The sequence below is a fragment of the Neofelis nebulosa genome, chromosome 1, assembly GCF_028018385.1.
Source record: "Neofelis nebulosa isolate mNeoNeb1 chromosome 1, mNeoNeb1.pri, whole genome shotgun sequence".
Taxonomy (NCBI): domain Eukaryota; kingdom Metazoa; phylum Chordata; class Mammalia; order Carnivora; family Felidae; genus Neofelis; species Neofelis nebulosa.
Window position 1 is genome coordinate 165,813,446 of NC_080782.1, and position 20,026 is coordinate 165,833,471.

Here is a 20,026-nt window from a genome sequence, read left to right on the forward strand (position 1 = left end):
GCGCTCGGTTTTCCTTTTCTTGATTTTTCTTACATTACTATCACTCAGATGAGACAGTCCCTTCATTAGAGTACTTTATCACATGTTGATGTCAAGGTTTCTACCTGTGTCTCTTTCTAGCTCTCTGTATATGCACAGATACAAATATAGACATAGGTATATAGATATAGATACAGACAGATATAGATATTTACAGATATTGTGTGGGTATGTATACACATGCAATAAGGCTTGACCTAATGGTCAGTATCTAGCCGTCTGTTTCCTTTCTTAACACTGTCACAGTATTTCCACCCTGGCTGCAAGAGGTGGGAACAGAAAACAAGGAGGTCACCACAGTGGGGAAATTTCCTTGATGTCATGGTACCTCACTGTATGCTGTCTGGCAGGCTCTCCCAGAGGTCAGTGAACACAAAGTTTCAAAGACCAAACCAAGGAGATCAAAGTGCTGAGGCGATCACATCCATGTAAACATGTGGTGCAAATCAGGGGGAAGAAAATTGTAGATAACACGCATGGGATGGGGTGCCAGAGGGGTGGGGCAACTTGTGATCAAGCAAGGTAGACCTCTTGGCCTTTGGTGGGAAACTCATCCAGGCAGCTAGATTCCTGGTAGTTCTATATTTATATAATTTTATAATATTAGTGTATTAATTCAGTGATACAAAATAGTAGAAATTATACCAGTAGAATACCTAACTACAAGCACACAAGTCAATGAGAGAAGTCATTCTGTATTTGTAAGTTTTCTAGTAATACCTGTTTGCTGCCTTTGTATTAATGATGTGTGTTTCAGATGTGCAGAAGTAGGCCCCAGAACTTGAAGAAATATTCTTGAAGCAAACGTAAAATGGAAACAATCTTGTCTACTATTTTTCTCCCCAGTGAACTGGGAAGGCCTGCCATTTATGTTTTTTATTTTGGTATGGAAAACTATAGTATAGATCCCAGATGTTCTGAAAGTACATAATTTGAGAACCAGTGATTTGGTCTGAGGAAAATAATAACAGGACAACTAAGTAAGTATTTTAAGGCGATAAGTGGACATTATATGGAGGATAGTTTCTAGTGATTCTTAATTTATTGGAGTTGCCATTTCTATCCATCAAAGTTGACCAGTGACTAATTCTTGGAGGAGGAGGAAGAGGTTTAAGAGCACTTTAACTGATATTTCTTATTTGTGTCGATATTGATTTTCTTACTTGTATCATTCTGTTGTACAATGTTTAGGACATTTTTATAAAAGATGTAAAATGGTTTCCAATGATATGTTGGTTGCCAGAAAATGATTAATTCGTTCATTTCTTTAGGTTAAGATTTGACAGCTTTTAATTAAAAAAAAAAAGTACTGAAACAGATGTGCTTACTGTTATTTTTTGCAGCGTCCTCCAAGGCTGATATCTGGAGGTTGGAAATTCAGGCTCCTGTCTGTGCTGTTTGATTTTTTTGTCTAACTCATGTCAAAACCTGCTGTACAGGCACATAGTCTTTCCATTCCCTATTCAGCCTCCAATTTCAGGACCTTTATTCTCTCCCCCCCCGCCCCATTGTATGGTTAACTTTGGACTCAACTTTCAGATGTAGACTTACAGGACGCCCCTAGAATGGGAGATGTATACCTACTGTGTGCTCTCTGTGTGTACCCTCACAGGTATCACAACAATTAGCTTATATTTATTTTTCTGACAGAATGTGAGCCTATTGAGAGTAAAACCAGTAGCTATATAAAGAAGAACGTCCAGTCCAGCCCATCATTTTATTCTTGGCATTGTAGCACACACTAAATAAATTGTTGACTGAATAAACAGGTCAGTGCTCAAAATACCCAATTTGAATCTTCTTTGCCACCTACAGGTTGTGTGCCCTTGGATACGATAATTATAATTTTAATGACAACAGTCATGACAGTAGTAGCAGGCAGCCATCACTGTCACATACGGAGCACTTACGATGCACTAGGTCCTTTTTAAACTTTTCCATGTATTAATTCATTTAATCTTCATAATAAACCAGTTCATTAGGTACTATGATTAGGCCCCTTTGTCAGATGAGTAGGGAGAACAGAAATGCTAAATGATTGGCTCCAGGTCATTTAGCTCAAAAGCAGAGAACTGTCCTTGGAATCAGACACTTCAAATCTGAACTACTGTTGCTTTATATGTTGGGCCTCCATTTCTTTATTTATAATAAGGGTCGTTGTAACAATTTCAAATACGGGTGGTCAGCATTGCGTGTTCTGGTCTGTGCAAGCTGCTTAGCCCAATGCCTGATTTGTAATGAAAGTTTAATAAGTAAGAGCATTTATTGCCATACTATATGTCAGGTGCCTTGCTCAGTGCTTATAAGGCTGTAGGCTTGCAATAAATGTTGGTTCCTTTCTTGTTTCTTTCCCATTAAGTAGAGAAAGTCAGAGGCAACTACTAGCGTGAAGGAATTAGGTTGGGAGCATATTGAAATGGCCACCGAGAAGACTAATCTAACTGGTACCAGCTGTAGAAGAAGAGAATAGATTACAGAAAACAGCTCCTGTAACTGAGTGCTAATACTTTGCGGAGATTGTGACAAAAGCGTCTGGCATTTGAATAATATTTCTAACTTTGAAAGCATGTTCACATCTCACATGTTATTTTATATTTCATGGCTGACCTTGGGAGGGGAGATAGACTATCACAATTGCCATTTTACAAAGGATCCTCAGTGACTTGCTGAAGATAAGAGTGGTTAGGGTACAAAGAAGAACGAGAAGTTGTACTTCTAGGTTGTTGTTATGTGAAAATGTAATTCATCATCAAGCCAGGACGTTTTTGTGAATGGAAGAGGAAACTTCACGATTGAGTGCGACACACATAAATGGGACTGGCCAGGGCCCGTGAGTAGGCACCGTGCGCCTTTCTGCTGCTCTTGTTATTCCTTATCTTGTTCACCTTTTCTCTTGCCCAACATGCATCACATTGACTTAAAATATTCTTCCTTGAACTCCAGAGAGTGAGTCCTCCTTCTCAGGGCGCCCCAAGTTCCATTCGCTACACGCACAACATTCCACATTACGGAAATCAGATGTATCTCTTTGAAAAGAATGAGAAATTTACCTGGATGCAGTGACTATGTATATATACACATGTGTGTGTCTGTGGGTGTGTATTTGAGATAAAGGCTGAAAGGCTAACATACTTGACATGGTTTGCTTCTACAGCCGAACTTCCATTTTGCTTTACTGAACCTCCTTTTATCAGCAATATTTAATCATATGTTAGTTTCCTTATACTGCTGTAACAAAGTGTCATAAATTAGATGGGGTAAAAGAACAGAAATGTATAGTCTTACCATTCTGAAAGCTGGAAGCTCAATGTCAAGTTGTTTGTGGGGTTGATACTTTCACAGGCTTTTGAGGGAGAATCTGGTCAGTCTCTGTCCTAGCTTCTGGCCGTGCCCACGTTTACCTTGCCTTGTAGATAAGCTACTTCATTCCAGTCCTCTGTCTTCACCTGGCATCTCCTGTGTGTCTGTGTCTTTACAATGGTCATCTACAGTCACATTGGATAAGGGACCCACCCAACTCTGATATGACCTCATCTTGACGTTATGTTTGCAATGACCCTATTTCCAAATCTCAACACATTCTGAAGTACTAGGTGTTAGAAATACAACACATATTCTTTTTGGCAGGGGGAAACAATTCAACCCTTAACAAATAGTAACGATAACCAAACCCAATTGTATATGGAAGGATTTGCCAATGTTGTACAGTCTGCATCGATCTCCTTTTTGTGGTAATCTTTGCTTTAGGAAAGCAAGAAAATATAAGAACTAATTGTGTGTGCCGAAGATATAACCTCATAGTGGCCCTCCCTTTTCATTAACTGGATGATGGTGATGGGATTCAATTTTATAGACAGGAATTATAAACAGAGTTACTACAAAATTAATGTTTTGCTTAAATTATTGTCTTCCCCTGCTGTGTTTAAAAGATATGAAAATCGTTTTCCTTTTTAAGTCAACAGAATTATGTTGGTGTCTTATTGACAAGTTTATGTCAAATATATTTATTTCGTATTTCTATCTTAGTCATAAATAGTTGCTGATTGGAATGGGGAATAGTTTGGTATTTTAGTAGAATTATAGGTTATTTACAAGAGAGATAGTTCACCCTCTAGAATGTTGAAAATGACACAGAAGTTCTTGCTGGAAGCCTGCTCTGGCTTTACATAAACTAAAGAGCATAGTGGTTTCTGGATAGCTTCTCCGTTCCCCTCAGGACACAGCAGGAAGAAAGAGGCAATAGGGTTCAGCGGAAGACACTCTGGTAAGAGTGACGGGCCCCCTAGGGAGAGATCAGCAGTTCCCAGCAATGAAGTCTGAAAGAGAGGGGCAAAAATAAATGCCATTGAAGGTAGCTAATTTAGGCTCCAAACAGAGAGCATGGAAGGGTGGAGGTGCTGAGCCGGTAAGACAGAGAAAACATGGAGTGTTGGCTGATGGCTTCTGTTTGGCACGTGGTCTCCTGCACTAATTGGAATATGGGTCCAGATTCAGGAGAGCCAGACCCGTGTGCAGGACATGAGAGACACATATGTGCCCATTACCTCTACCCACTTCTACCAAAATGAAAGAGTCTCCTTAAGACACTGTTGCCGGTAATTGTCCCCGACTTGCACGTTGCTCTTCCTTCTTAATCCATTGACTCCTCAGCATAAGACAGAGTCTGTTGCAAAACCCACAAGCATCTTTCTTTTTTTAAAGAAAAAATTGTTTTCATGTTTATTTGTTTTTGTTTTTGTTTTGTTTTTTTTTGTTTTGTTTTGTTTTGTTTTTTTGTTTTGTTTTTTATTTGTTTTTGTTTTATTTATTTGTTTCATGTTTATTTCATGTTTATTTCATGTTAATTGTTTTCATGTTATTTGACAGCTCCGAGCTGTCAGCACGGAGCTCGACGCGGGGCTTGAACCCACAAACTGTGAGATCATGACCTGAGCAGAAGTCAGGTGCTCAACTGACTGAGCCATCCAGGGGCCCCCGACAAGCATCCTTCATACCACTGCTCTGAGACCTCCATGGTTCCCCACCAGGCAACTGACATTGTTCCTATCAGTCATGCACACAGAAACATACACTGACCTAAGTGTTCCAGAATTGTAGAAAGAGATACTTTGGGAATAGTGATATGTACAGCCGTGTATATCTACAAGAACTCCTTCCTATCCTTAGACAAAATTGCAAGTTTTTTAGTATTAGGGCCTGCCTCTTTACAGATCTAGTGCCTTGCTGTTCAAATAGACTTTCAGTAGTTATATGTTGAAGGAAGAAAAAGCACATTGTTAAGCAGAATGTGAAGCTGTGCGTAATGTTGCTCTCCCTCTCCTCCAAATTGGTATTTCTTCCAAATGAAGCCTCCATTACAGCGATGTCCAGTCTTTCCACAAACCTCTTACCCTTTCTCCCGCCATGACAACATCTGCGGAATGTCTTCTTTCCCTACTGCTAATTCAGATGTATTCTTACATCTTCACCTGGATTGTGCTGCTTTTATCTGTGATGGCTTCACATGACACATACTGCCTCACCATGGCCTTGTTCCTGGTTTAAAGGCACAGACCACATCTGGAATCATCTCAGAGCCTGTGTAGTGCAAGGCTTTTGTGTTAACTTGTCTTGTTTTCAGTTAAAAATTTTTTTAAATGGTTTATTTATTTTTGAGACAGAGAGAGAGAGAGAGAGAGAGAGGGAGAATGAGTGGGGGAGGAGCAGAGAGAGACACACACACAGAATCCGAAGCAGGCTCCAGGCTCTGAGCCATCAGCACAGAGCCCGACGCAGGGCTCAGACTTGTGAACCATGAGATCATGACTTGAGCGGAAGTCGGAAGCTTAACTTACCGAACCACCCAGGCGCCCCCTCACATAAGTCTTTAGTCCCGTGTTACATCTGCATGTAATGTTTTCCTTTACAAAACTTTGAGTGCACATTTATAATGATGGACAACTACAAGTTAAGACACACATGCCAGTTTGTAGCCTTGAATGTGAACTTAGTAAGTGAAACTTACGATAATAACGCAACAAAGAAGTCATGAGACTAATTGTGAAGATTTGTCTGACCACTATGCCTAATGTTGTTATAACAAAATCTGATCCTTAAACCTTTGATTGCGACCAAACAATTAATTTTGCAATGCGCTGGGGCATCCACCCTTGTTTACCGTGCAAAAAGGCAAAGTGTGGATCTGCTTACTGAGGTTAATTGTTGCTTTCACGGCTCACTCACCCTCTTCCCTTGTGCCTTGGGGGATTGTTTCAGACCTGTGACGTTCTTGTGAAAATTGATATCCATGGTTTATGGGCCACAAGGAATAATTTAAATGGTGACGGATCCCTGGAGGTGTTCAGTATAGTTAGGCATGCATGTTTTAAGGTGACAGTTGTGAGGTTACAAAAGCCGTGTCAGGCTTTCCTGGGCTAACATTTATTTTATGTTAAAATAATGTCCATCATGATATGTATACATTTTTAAAAAGTTTATTTTGAAGAGAGCGAGGGAAGGACAGAGAGAGAAGGAGAGAGAATCCCAAGCAGGCCCCATGCTGTCAGTGTGGAGCCTGATGTGGGGGTTGAGCCCAGGAGATCAGGACCTGAGCCCAAACTAGGAATCAGAAGCTCAGCCAGCTGAGCCTCCAGGCACCCCCTACCTACTTCTGTTTTATACGCATTTTTGTGTTTATGCTTTATATGCATTGATATTAAACAGATTTAGTATTTGGTTATGACAGATTCAAGTGTGAGTCCACAGTCTGCACCTTTGCTCCCCAAAGTGCAGTACCAGCAACGTTGCTTCATGGGGGAATCTTGTTAAAAATGCAGAATTCAGGGCAACAGACCAAGAGACGAGACTTAAACAGCCCATGTATCTGAATCCCAGGCTCATCCTGAAAGGGTCTGCTTGCTCAGGTCAGTGAGCTCCGGAGCCTCCCAGACGTGCCGGCTGGAGGCAACACCAGAGCCGTGAGCAGTCCACTCGACAGCCGCTGGAAGAGGGGAGATGGCTCTATTCTGCCCCAGAACCGCAGCTCTCTGTCTACAAACCAGCGTCCCCAAAACGAAAGAAGAAAATCCTTTCTATCAAACTTTGTCAGTTGGAAAGGGCCCCAGCTCCCCAGTCAACCACTCATCCAGCACCTCTAAGTGCCGGCTGGCCAGTCGCTGTGTCTGATATGTTGCGTGTTTATACAGTTGTTGAAGTTGCCTACAATCCTGGTGTCCTCCAGGCAGCAGAAAAGCACCACGTGAAAAAAGATCAGTTAATACGGATGACCATGAAATGCATTGAGGAATTCCAGTGTATTCTCTCACACTCTTATAGTATTCCTAAATTTAGAATCAAAGGAAGCATCCAAAGTGTGAAACAAAATCAGAATCCAAACTGACCCTACGGGTTTAGGAGAGAAAAAGGGAAAGGAGCTGATCCTTGAACACATAAGAAGCAGTTCTGTGAGCCAATGAGATCACTTTCCTCAGCTCTTACTGCCAGAAGACCAAGTTTCAAGCAAAACAAGTTATCTGATAGAAGAGATTTCCAGTACAGAGATCCAGGTGGAGGTGAAGAGACCACCAGCCTATGGATTAAAAGTTGTGGTTTATCAGAATGAGAAACCTCTGCAAATTGAAATAGAAGTTGAATTACCTAGTGGTAATTCAGTATCTCTGTGACCTTAGTGTTTTTGTGGAGGACTTATTGATCTAGCTCTCTGAGAAGTACCGATTGCATCCGAGCCTTCCAGAATATGCATACTGAAATGACTACTGCAGAATTTATCAAAGAGAAGACTACATTAGTCATCACAGTGCCATTGGTGTTAGTCAAGAGGATCATCTGCTTTGGGTTTTTCACGTGATGCTTTCCTGCCACCTGTCTTGTGAATTACAGGACCTTCATTATGGGTAAAGAGGTAGTTTATCTTAAACACTACTGTCATATTTTCTAAGTGTTCTTTTTCACTGAATGATGTTTTCTCATCAATGGTTTATCTTTATCTTTTCTGTTTTAAACTCACTCTTTCTCGCTCTCAAACTTGGCCTGAAGCAGACACTACTAAACACAATATCGTCATGATACACTTCTTTTGAAGGTATTTCTAATGGTCTTAGAGTACCAGATATCATTGGGGAAATTCTGTTTGTTTCCAGGTAACATGTAAGAATTCTTGGTTTTCCCATTGGGAAAAAAAATGTTTTTTATCTCTAGCAAATTGTCACATGAGGAATTAAAAACAAAAGTTTTGCAAAGCAGAATTCAGGTGCTGCCCTGAACGACTACGTCAAAATTGGAATTCATAAGAAACTCTATCTTGATGTTTTCTATGCACACTAAAGTTTGAGCACTGTTCTACATCTCAATGAAATGTACTCTTCGTTAATATGAATTACAATTTGGTTTTGAAACATTGCCATTGTTGTTGGGAAATTTAGAGCCCCTAGAGAAATAATTTAATATTTTTCACACAAAAAAAAGTCTTCTAGCTTCCACCTGGAAGATGCAGATTTTACTCTGAGGTCACACAGATGTGATACTGTGAAAATTAGACGCAATGTCTTTAGGTACCTGGAAAGCAAGATTTCATTACATACTCTGTGTATAACAAGCCTAAATATCATTGAAAGTAGGTTTTTGTTTTCCTCGGTTGTGACCCATTTTTCCTTACTTTCACATCTCTATATTATGTAGAATTCTATAAAAGTGTCATAGAATTATATATAAATATAAATTTTGGCCAAATGAATTAGCTGGATCTACTTTTTATTGCTTAAGTAACAGGGCTCCAGGTTGTCCTGCACAATATTTTATATGCTGACAAATGGGACCATTTGTAACTTTGGGTTAGTCCTAAGTCTAGGGTAGATTGTAACTTCCCCCCTGTGTGTATATACATATACATATGTGTGCAAACACACATGCACTCAAGCATATTTGGGATTAATTTTGAGCAGCTAATTGTTTTCTCTATCAACCGAAGTTCATTATAGGAGCTGTGGCAGTTACAGAGATAAGTAGAGAACAGTTCCTGCTTTCTGGGCATTTATAATCTAGTATGCAAAGTAAGTTGAACAGAAATCACTTTGGAATGAAATGCAACAAAAGAGCTCCTGATTACTTTTGGACAGGGTAATCAAAAAGACATTCTTGGATAAACTGGTATTTAATTGAACCTTGAAAGATACGAGGCACTCCACCAGGTAGAAAAAAGCAAGAGCATTTCAACTGGAAGCAACAGTGTGAACAAAGACAAGAAAACCAAAAATGATGAGCCGTGGAGTGAAATGGCAAAATCCCAGAAAAATAAAATGATGTTTAAACAAATACCAAAAATTGAAGACCAAGTATTCTGGTTGACTCAACACCACAATATGCACATCTTCTACCCTTTCTAATAGCCTAGGTGTAGGAAGACATTATTCTTGTGAATATTGGTAGATGGAAACAGTCCAGTGAATTTAGAAAACAGATGTGTAGACTTTCCTGACTGTAATGAACTACAAACTCACGTGGTCTCAGAATGAAAATGTCATTGAGAGACATCTCTACTTTCATACAAAGGACAGAAATCCTTTCTGATTCCTTCATGATTTCCCTGCTGGTTTTGCTTAAATTCATTTAATGACAGGTTTTTTTTCACCAAAATTTTCAAGACAGCTTTTGGAAAGCTCTTTATGTCTTGAGTTGATTGGACATCTGAAGAAAATCACCCAGTGATCTGCTTGTTTGTAACCCCGACTCCCAAATTAAGAAATTGAGAACACATCCTTTCCTTCTACTTAGACCTCAGATGTGTGTGTGTGTGTGTGTGTGTGTGTGTGTGTGTGTGTAATTTCCAAATATTCTGGTATCAGTTTTTGGACTAGTTCCCAGACTTTTCAATCTAATGGACCAATAAATTCAAATCAGATCAAAAGTTTCACAGATGATTGCATTAAAAAATCACTATCAAAGTGCCTGGGTGGCTCATTCGATTAAGTATCTGATTCTTGGTTTTGGCACAGGTCATGATCTCACGTTTTGTGAATTCAAGCCCTGCATCGGGCTCTGTGCTGACAGCACATAGCCTGCTTGGGATTCTGTGTCTCTCCTCTCTCTTTGCCCCTCCTGCACTCTCTCTCTCTCTCAAATAAATGAACAAACTTAAACAAAAATCACTATCGCGTACTTAATTTCATTTTTATTGCATAAATAAAGATATAAATTTCACTTAAAAAGTAGGAAGAAAATAATCTCACAATGAAACAACCCCTATTTGACAACTTAATTTGGTCATATGTAGGAAAACTCTGAACGATATAGTTCTTATTTTTCTCAAAGGGTTCCTTGGATTTGAGAAAATGTCTTCGTGGTCAGCAGAGACCAACATTTTGAAAGCACTCTTCGGTGTGGCCTCTATTTTGTAAATATCTCTTGTTAAAGCGTCCAATCAGAACTGAACATGGTACTCCTCAATGTAGTCTTCTCCTGTTTGGATGTGCCCTTGTGTCCGTGCAGCCACGAGCTGTGTTAGTTCTTTCTGTTGGCTTCTCCAATCTCTTTGTTCACCTTACATTCAGATTCCCAGAGCTGCTACTCCACATCTTTATTGGTGCAACTAACTTTTTAAACCTAAAGGCAACACTTTGTATTTATTTGTATTCATCTATATCCTGTTAATTTGGCCCCAGTGTTGGCATTTGTTGAGAACTTTAAAAATAAGGGTGCTGTATCTTTGTAAAGTTTATTTACAATGTCTTCAGGCTGTCAAAAGAATTTGAGCAGAAAAATTATATAAAACTCCTCATAGAACGTATTCTGTGTATCAATAGTGTGTCATTTTTTCATTTGCCTTGACATAAATGAAAATTGAATCAGTTTTGTGTACTTTAAAAAAATTCTGCTAGTTTGAAGGTTTGGCAAACGCAGGATTGTATTTCTTCATCATCTGTTTAACATTTTTTCATGAGGAGGTTTTTAAAAATAAAAATTCTATGTATTTAAGGTGTACAATGTGATGATTTGATATAAATATACAGAGTGAAATGATTACTACTGGCAAAGTAACATCTTCTCGCAGTTTGTGTATTTTGCTGTGTGATGAGTGTATATAGTATTATTATTTTTTAAATATTTTGGGGTGAAATTATTTTAGTTTATTTATTTATTTTGAGAGAGAGAGAGAGCGAGAGCACAAGCAGAAGTGGGGCAGAGAGAAACACAGAGAGAGAGAGAGAGAGAGAGAGAGAGAGAGAGAGAGAGAATCCCAAGAAGGCTCCGTGCTGTCAGCACAGAGCCTGATGTGGTGCTTGATCCCACGAACTGTGAGATCACGATCTGAGCTGAAATCAAGAGTCAGCCACTTAATCAACTGAGCCACCCAGGCGCCCCAGTGTTATTAAGTATAGTCATCATGTCCATACTTAAAATTGTTTAATTTGAATGTTTATTTATTTTTGAAGGAGACAGAGAGAGAGTGTGAGCAGGGGAGGAGCAGAGAGCAAGGGAGACACAGAATTCAGAGTGGGCTCCAGGCTCTGAGCTGTCAGCACAGAATCCTATGGGGGGGCCTCGAAGTCACAAACTGTGAGATCATGACCTGAGCTGAAGTTGGACGCTCAGCTAACTGAGCCACCCAGGTGTCCCATGTCTGTACTTTAGATATTTAGGTTTATTTATCCTACACAACTGCAAATTTACACCCTTTGACCAACATCGTCCTATTTCTTCCCAAACCTTAGCCCCTTGTAACCACTATTCTACTCTCTGCTTCTACGAGCTTGACTTTTTAAAAAAAGTTCCACATATAAGTGAGATCATATGATATTTGTCTTTCTCTGTCTGACTTATTTCACTTAGCACAATGTCTTCCAGTTTCATCCATATTGTCACAAATGGCAGGATTTCCTGCCTCCTCAGGGATGAATAACATTCCACTGTATATGTGTTTCTTCTGAACCATTCATCTACTGATAGACATTTAGGTTGTTTCCATATCTTGGTTATTATGAATAATGCTGCAGTGAACAGAACACAGGAATACACATATTTCTTTGAGATACTGACTTTGTTTACTTCGTATATCTACCCTGGCATGGAAATTCTGGATCCTATGGTAGTTCTATCTTTTTAACTTTTTGAGGAATCACCATATTCTTTACATAATGGCTGTACCAGTTTACATTCCTACCAGTAGTGCACCAGGGATCCCTTTTCTTCACATCCTCTTCAACATTTGTTATCTTTTTGTGTCTTTCATAATAGCTGTCTTAACTTGTCTGAGGTGATGTCTCGTGGTTTTGATTTGCGCTTCCCTGCTACTCGTTGATGTTGAGCCCCTTTTTATGTGTCTGGTGGCATGTTTTCCTTTGAGAACTGTCTGTTCGGATCCGTTGCCCATGTTTTAATCGGGGTTGTTTTCTTACTGTTGAGTTGCTTGAGCTCCTTATATATTTTGGGTAGTAACCTCCTTATCAGATACATGGTTTGCACATTTTTTATCCATTCTGTAGATGCCTCTTCACTCTGTTGCTTCCTTTGCTGTGCAGAAGGTTTTTAGTTTGATGCAATAACATTTGTCTGTTTTTGTTTTGTTCACTGAGCTTTTGGGATCACGTCCAAAGAGCCATCATCCAGACCAATGGCAAGAAGCTTTTCCCCTATGTTCTCTTCGAAAAGTTTTATGGCTTCAGGTCTTACATTTAAGACTTGAATCCATGGTGATTTGATTTTAGTGAGCTAAGGGTCCAATTTCATTCCTCCGCGTGTGGAAAACCAGTCTCAGCCCCATTTAGTGAAGGGACTGTCCTTTCCCTATTGTGTGTTCTTGGAACTTTTATTGAAGCTCAGCTGACCATAAATGCTTCAACTTTTCAAGTTTTGGCAAATAATAGCATTGTATTTATTCATCGTCTGTTCAGAATTTTCAAGAAGTCTCCACTGTTTTTGTCATGATCAGATTTGTTTAAGTTAAAACAGTAACAAGAAAGATTTTTTATTTTGCTGCCAAGAATTTGAACAATAGATTTGGGGTCTGGAAGAATCAAGGACTGAAGTTCGTTGGTAACCTGTAAGCAGAAGCCAGTTAAAAATTGGAAAAAATGACTATAAACCTTAGAAAAGTAATAAGACTTGCAGAAATTAGAAATGTGTCTGTATTCTAGGAAAGGCCTTCGATAAGAGGACAAACATCCAAAGGGCAGATGGCCAAAGAGAGAGCCGGGGCCAGAAGGACTATTTCCTAAGGAAGAAGCTTTGTTCTTGCGTGGACTGTTTATCTAAAAGGTGGCAAGTTGACTATGAACAAATTGTTAGGAATCTGGAATCTCTTTGGAAGGATTTAGAACATAAACTAGTTGGCTTTAAAAAGCACCTATGAATCTCATAAAAATCTGCTTTCATCTTATTAAACCATAGTACTACGGTATAGCCAGTCTAAATGTTGGCTAATACAACTGTGAAAGATAATTAGAAAATTCGTAGGTTGGCATTCTAATGTAGAAGAAAAGAAAAAGTGTTGTGTAATTTGTGTAATGAAGCTATGTTGGATACACAAGTAAAATATCTGACATGCTATAAATTACTAAATTCAAGTCATTTAATAGTTTTGTTTCATTGTGTACCATGTAGCAATGATTAAGCCTTTATTTCATATATTACTGTTTTTCTAAGATCAACACTGATAGGATAATAGAAGTAAATATATTTTGCAAAATTTAAAATTTATATTTTTGATATATGTTCAAAAGTTCTGTGTGCCTTGATTACATCAATTTCATTTAAGATTAATTTAAATCATAAATAAAGTGTATATAAATATGTATAATGTGTTTGTAGTCAATAACAGAGCATTGAGTAAGTTTGAGTTTCCTTTAAGTTATTTTGAGGCGGGCAACCATTCACAGAGGATAATATCTATGAATTTCTGCAGTATATTTCTCATCATGATTTAACATCTGAGACATAATTATTTTACAAGGTAGTGTCTTAATAGGATTTGAATTCATACATATTCAATACCATTGAGCAGGCGATACATACAGTAAAAGGTTCTGTTAAAATCAATTAGGTCTGTTTTAAGGAATAATTATTTATTATAGTTCAGTAACCTGTACTTGTATGAGATAACTTGATCCAATCTTGTAATTGATGAATAAATAGGTGGTTTTAAAGTAAAATACTCAACTCATTTAGTTATTTGTGGTTAATTCAAAGACCAGTTGTTGGCACCAGATAGCTGTTATTTATTTTTTTTAAATCTAAATAATGTCCTCCAACTCTTTACAAAACGGAGATATTCTTCAAGGTCAGTTTCTTATTATCTTTAACCTGAAAGAAGGCTTCCTGTAAGAATACAAATGCGACTTCTCTTTTACCTCTACCTTGGGCAAAGCCATGTGAAATATTATTGGAACCCACTCTGGTATTTTGCTATGGGTCTGAACAATAATTTACCCACTCCAGGAAGGTTAAGGTATGTCATCCAGCTAAAACCTCCTAAGCCTACAAAATAGATTATTTTATGGGAGAGCAGCTTTCCTTTCTAAGTATGCTTTGCCCCGGAGGAAATGAAGTTGCCGCTTTGGAATGCTTAATAGCACATTCCCACAGCATTGTAACTCACAGAGATTAATCAATTTCTGCTCTGTTTTATCACTCAGTCAAGAGGCTTCCCAATTAAACTTACCACCCATCAGACCTGCACCTCTGAACTCTAGGATGCGCCCTTTAAAGGAGGCTTTCTCTGTCGCTTTTTTTTTTTTTTTTTGGTTACCCTACATTATAGAACCGATTTTAAAAATCAGTTATTTCAAATTTAGTACTGTTTAGCTTTTTAATAAAATAAATACTCCTTAAGGAAGTTTATTTTCTAATTTTAAATATTATCTAATTTTAAATATTTTATTTTATGACATTTTAGTGTAAACTACTTCCATGGTAACATTTAAGAAAATATCATTTAGGGTCTACGATTCTCTATTAGAATTGCCCAATGAAGTGAATATGGTATAATTATTATTTTAATGGAAAGTTAGTGTCTACTTAAAAGTTGTTACTTATCACTTTAACATCACTATTTGTGAGTTTTTGTTTGCTTATTGCATTTATTTATTTATTTATTTATTTACTTACTTACTTACTTACCAGAAATAATATTGTCGTGGCTAGGGATTTGCCCCAAAGAGTAACTTTTATTTTCTTTTCTTCTTCCCCTTTCTTTTCCAAAAAAAAAAAAAAAAGGAATTCGTGTATTATCCATTTCATTCCAAAACACATCCAGATATAAAAAGTTTAAATGGATTGTAGTTTATGACGAGACTTTAAAAAATATGATCTAGGTCAGTGTAGTATGAGTTAAACACGAGTCAAATAATTTTATCTCCCTTCCTTGAGAAATTGAGTTCCCATGGTGACCTTGTGTAAGACCTGGATAGACCCTCGTGTTGGACAGCTGGAAGCTCATGCACCTTTTCTCGTCTCGGTGGATAACATCCTTGCTGTAAGCTCGCTCTGTTTTCGTGCAGATGATACGCTAAGCTTCTAAACCCGTGTTGTCTCATATGGCAGCCCCCGGCTACATGTGGCTATTGAGCACCTGAAATGCTGTCAAGTGAGATTGATGGAATGCATTTGTACAATTTGATTTAAGTTCAGTCAGTTTAAATTAAATTGCTGATTTAAATTAAGTATGCAGTATAAAATAAATTCACATTAAGCATACCTTTATTGTTTTGCTAGGACTATATTTGACCTTTGACATTTTAGCATATGATTAAGATATGTTGCAAATGGAAAAAAATACAAGATTTCAAAGATATGGTATGAAAAGAGGAAGCCCATCTCAGGAATAATTTTTATTTTGATTCCATGCCGAATGATAAGATTTTGGATATATGATATTAAATAAAATGTATTATTAAATTTAATTTCACCTGTTTCTTTTTCACTTTTTAATGGTTACCAGAGTAGTTAAAATTACCTGTATGGTTTGCATTGTATTTCTTTCTTTTTTCTCTTTCTTTCTTTCTTTCTTTCTTTCTTTCTTTCTTTCTTTCTTTCTTTCTTTTCCTTCTTTCTTTTCTTTCTTTCTCTTTCTTTCTTTCTTTTCCTTCTTCCTTCCTTCTTTTTCTTTCTTTCTTTCTTTTCCTTCTTTCCTTTCTTTCTTTCTTTCTTTCTTTCTTTCTCTTTCTTTCTTTCTTTCTTTTCCTTCTTCCTTCCTTCTTTTTCTTTCTTTCTTTCTTTCTTTCTTTCTTTCTTTCTTTCTTTTTCTTTCTTTCTCTTTCTTTCTTTCTTTCTTCTTTCTTTCTTTTCTTTTCTTTCTTTCTTTCTTTCTTTCTTTCTTTCTTTCTTTCTTTCTTTCTCTCTTTATGTTTGTTTATTTATTTTGAGAGAGAGAGTGTGAGCAGGTAAGGGGCAGAGAGAGAGAAAGAGAGAGAATCCCAAGCAGGCTCTGCACTATTAGCACACAGTCCGATGCAGGGCTTGAACCCACAAATTGTGAGATCAGTGACCTGAGCCAATATCAAGAGTTGGACACTTAACTGACTGAGTTCCCCAGGCGCCCCATGCATTGTATTTCTATTATATATACAGCTCTGGCTGTTCAGATGGCAGAGACACTGGCAGTTCTCTATGTAAAAGTGAACTTGGCAGTGAGTTCCCATGCAACTTAAAATTTTCTCTGTCACTACAGATTCTTTCCTTTTTAATCATTTAAGAGAAAATCATCTTAGAACACAGTTTCTAAAATGTTTTTGACAATGTTAAAAAAGGTTTCTTAGGGTTTTCTTTCTTTCTTTCTTTTTAAATGTTTATTTACTTACCTTGAGAGACAGAGAGTGCAGACAGGGGAGGGACAGAGAGAGAGGGAGAGAGAATCCCAAGCGGTCTCCACACTGTCGACGTAGAGTCTGACATGGGACTCGAACTCGCTAACTGTGAGTTTATGACCTGAGCTGAAATCAAGAGTCAGACACTTAACCAACTGAACCCCTGGGGCCCCCTTATATCCCCAGGCAGTTCCCAAATTGATTTCCAAGGAGCGTCACCCCAGAATAGTATTCTGTGGATCAGATGATCAGATGTTGGGAACTGTATTAATGGTTATGCTATTCATTTTGCTGCTCATCTTCTAGTCTCAGGGCACAAATGACATGGCCTTGCCTAGTGACTCCCCCATATGTTACATGTGTATTGTATATTGACACTTTCTCCTGTGGCTCAGTGGCCTTTTTTCAGCTGGTTGACTTTAATTCTATTTATTTACTTATTTATTTATTTATTTATTTATTTATTTATTTATGAGAGAGAGACAGAGTACGAGCAGAGGAAGTGCCAGAGAGAGTGGGAGATATAGAATCTGGGGCAGCCTCCAGGCTCTGAGCTGTCAGCAGAGAGCCCCACACGGGGCTTGAACTCATGGACTTGGAGATCATGACCTGAGCCGAAGTCCGATGCTTAACTGACTGAGCTACCAGGCGCCCCAAGCTGGTTGACTTTAGATTCTTCACTTTTGTGCTCTCATTCATTCCCACATCCTCAGACTCATCCTTGGCAGGTGAAAGAACAAATAATATAAGTAAATCAAGTCATGTGCATGAGATTCCCTACCCCACTGTTTAGCACATAGATTTTCATATGCTAAACATTTCTAATTCTTATTACTAGCTTCAATTACATATTCAAGATATTAAGCTAATTACCAGAGGGCATTCAATGCTTCTGATTCAAAAATTATTCCTGACTAATGAGTATTAATTAATTCTCAGGTCAGTTAACAAATATTTATTGAGTTTACATTGTTCAAAGAACTGTGTTGTCAACACTGGAGACTCAGGAGAAATAGACACATGGAATTTAATAATCTGAACTCACGGAGAATAATCGTATCAGTAAAGGAATGCAGTATATTTAGCAAAAATAGCCAATGCTGCTGTAGCATACAGACTTGTTCACTTATTATTTTGAGATTTCCATTCTGCTCCTTATGTGGAGGAGATCTTATGTGCAGCCTCAAAGCAATCGTTTGTACATAACAAATGTAAAAGAAAGGTGAGTTTTGTGTCTTGTTAACTGCAAACTACAATTGAAATATTTTTACATACCTCAAATTAGTAAAGAATATAAAGTTACCTACCGAGAAGGTAGACAGACCAGTACTTGATAGAATTTACAGCTTTTCATTTTCTTGTGCCTTTTACTCTTTTTGGAATGATTTAACATGTAACATCCCGTTTGCTCCTTGGTAAGAAGTAGGGAATCTGGGAATGTTTTCACCGTGCCTTGGAAGAGCTCTTAGATTACTGTAGTTGAGATTCACCTTTGTCATTTTGTTAGAATCGAAAACATCACTTACAGAGATAACAGGGGCTCTTTCAATTGACAACTGGTTCACTTAAGATGCTCCTCATTAGCAATCAGAACAGGGATAGTATTTGGTGACACATAAAATCGTTCTATGAAATACGCTGCCGATCGTACGCAGGAAACGAATCAGAAATAATTAAATTTAGAAGTAAATGTTTTCCCTTTTTTTCTTAAAAAAATTTTTTTTTGATGTTTATTTTTGAGAGAGAGAGACAGAGCAGGAACAGGGGAGGGGTAGAAAGAGAAGGAGACACATAATCCTAAGCAGGCCCCAGGCTCTGAGCTGTGAGCACAGAGCCTGACGCGGGGCTCGAACTCACGAACTATGAGATCATGACCTGAGCCGAAGTTGGACACCTCTACTTGGAAGTCAGACTGAGCCACCCAGGCGCCCCTCCCTTTTTTTCAATTTTAACTTGTTACCATCTCAATAGAGAGTCATTTATACATTTTAATAGATGTAAAATGTTCTATTTGAAACATCCAGATTTGAACACGTTTGTTGAAATTTGAAAAAAATGCCCAGAACTCTTCTAGAAGAAACACTACTCTTTCCATTAATCTTCCAGAAGATCATTATATGACATACTTTTGGTTATTGGTGACAAACAAAAGTGAAAGCCATGATGAGTGTGAATTACAGAATATGGACATATGAGACTCTTCACTGCCTTTCGTATTAGATTTATACCTGAGTTTCACCATCTTGCAAAAGTATGAGCCTGTTGAACAAATATTTATTGAGCTAGGTGTTTGGGGAAATGAAGAAATAAGTAAAACAGTCTTTGCCCTCAGAATGCATGGAGAATGACAGGCAGAGGAAGGTAAAACAAATGTACAGTTAACAAAACTGAAGGGTTTTTTTTTGTTTTTTTTTTTTTAGTTCACTTCCTGACTGTTGGAAGAGAACCTTTGTTTCAGTAGAGTAGGAGAAAGATCCCATTTGGTGAAAGGCTTGATCATCACAAAATAAACTTTTGCAATTAGCTGCACAGGATGGCTGATCTTTACAGGTAGAGATGGAACAAAATGCCTTACAAACAGAAAGAACCATGTGGACATAAGAAAATGTAAATCATGGTCAAGGTCCAGCAAATACCGCTTTGTTTATAGCATAAGGTAAGTGTAAACATTCGGGGCTCAACATGGAAATTGAAGTCAGGTTGTAAAGATTTTGACTGCTATGATGCCCATTTTATGCAATGGACAATGAAAGAATACAATTAGTGAATGAACTGTAGGAATGTCTGTCAGTAAAATGGATCAGAGTGGAGAGAATTTGCGGGAGTATTGGTTTGGATAGAAACAAGATTTGTGAGCCCGAAGCCAGCTTTCTTTGAGATGAAAGTCCTGGTGAGATTCAAGCAGTTCAGGAAACTACTTTTGCATAGAAATATGTCCATCAATAACTTCAAAAAAACATTCACAAGTAAAAGGTTTATTTCAATTTTTAAAGTAAAAAGATTATTTAATCATTTGATTCAAAATGTAAATGGCCTTGGAAAATTTGAGTGGGGATTCCTTCACACTCGAATATGAATCATTGTGGTCGCTTTTCTTCTTCCACTCCGAGTTCACTGTAGTTCCCCACACAGATACAGTCTTTTAAAATTGGGTTCAATTAACCAAAAAAGCTTAAAGAATTGACAGGCAAAAT

The 20,026-nt window shown here is 37.9% G+C and overlaps 1 protein-coding gene and 1 pseudogene across 2 annotated transcripts in view; both read left to right on the top strand.

The window, feature by feature from the left end:
• Positions 1-20,026, top strand: part of NALF1 (NALCN channel auxiliary factor 1) — a 631,265-nt gene that overhangs the window by 87,592 nt on the left and 523,647 nt on the right. The window lies entirely within an intron of this gene.
• Positions 2,456-8,229, top strand: LOC131489198 (PIH1 domain-containing protein 2-like; annotated as a pseudogene).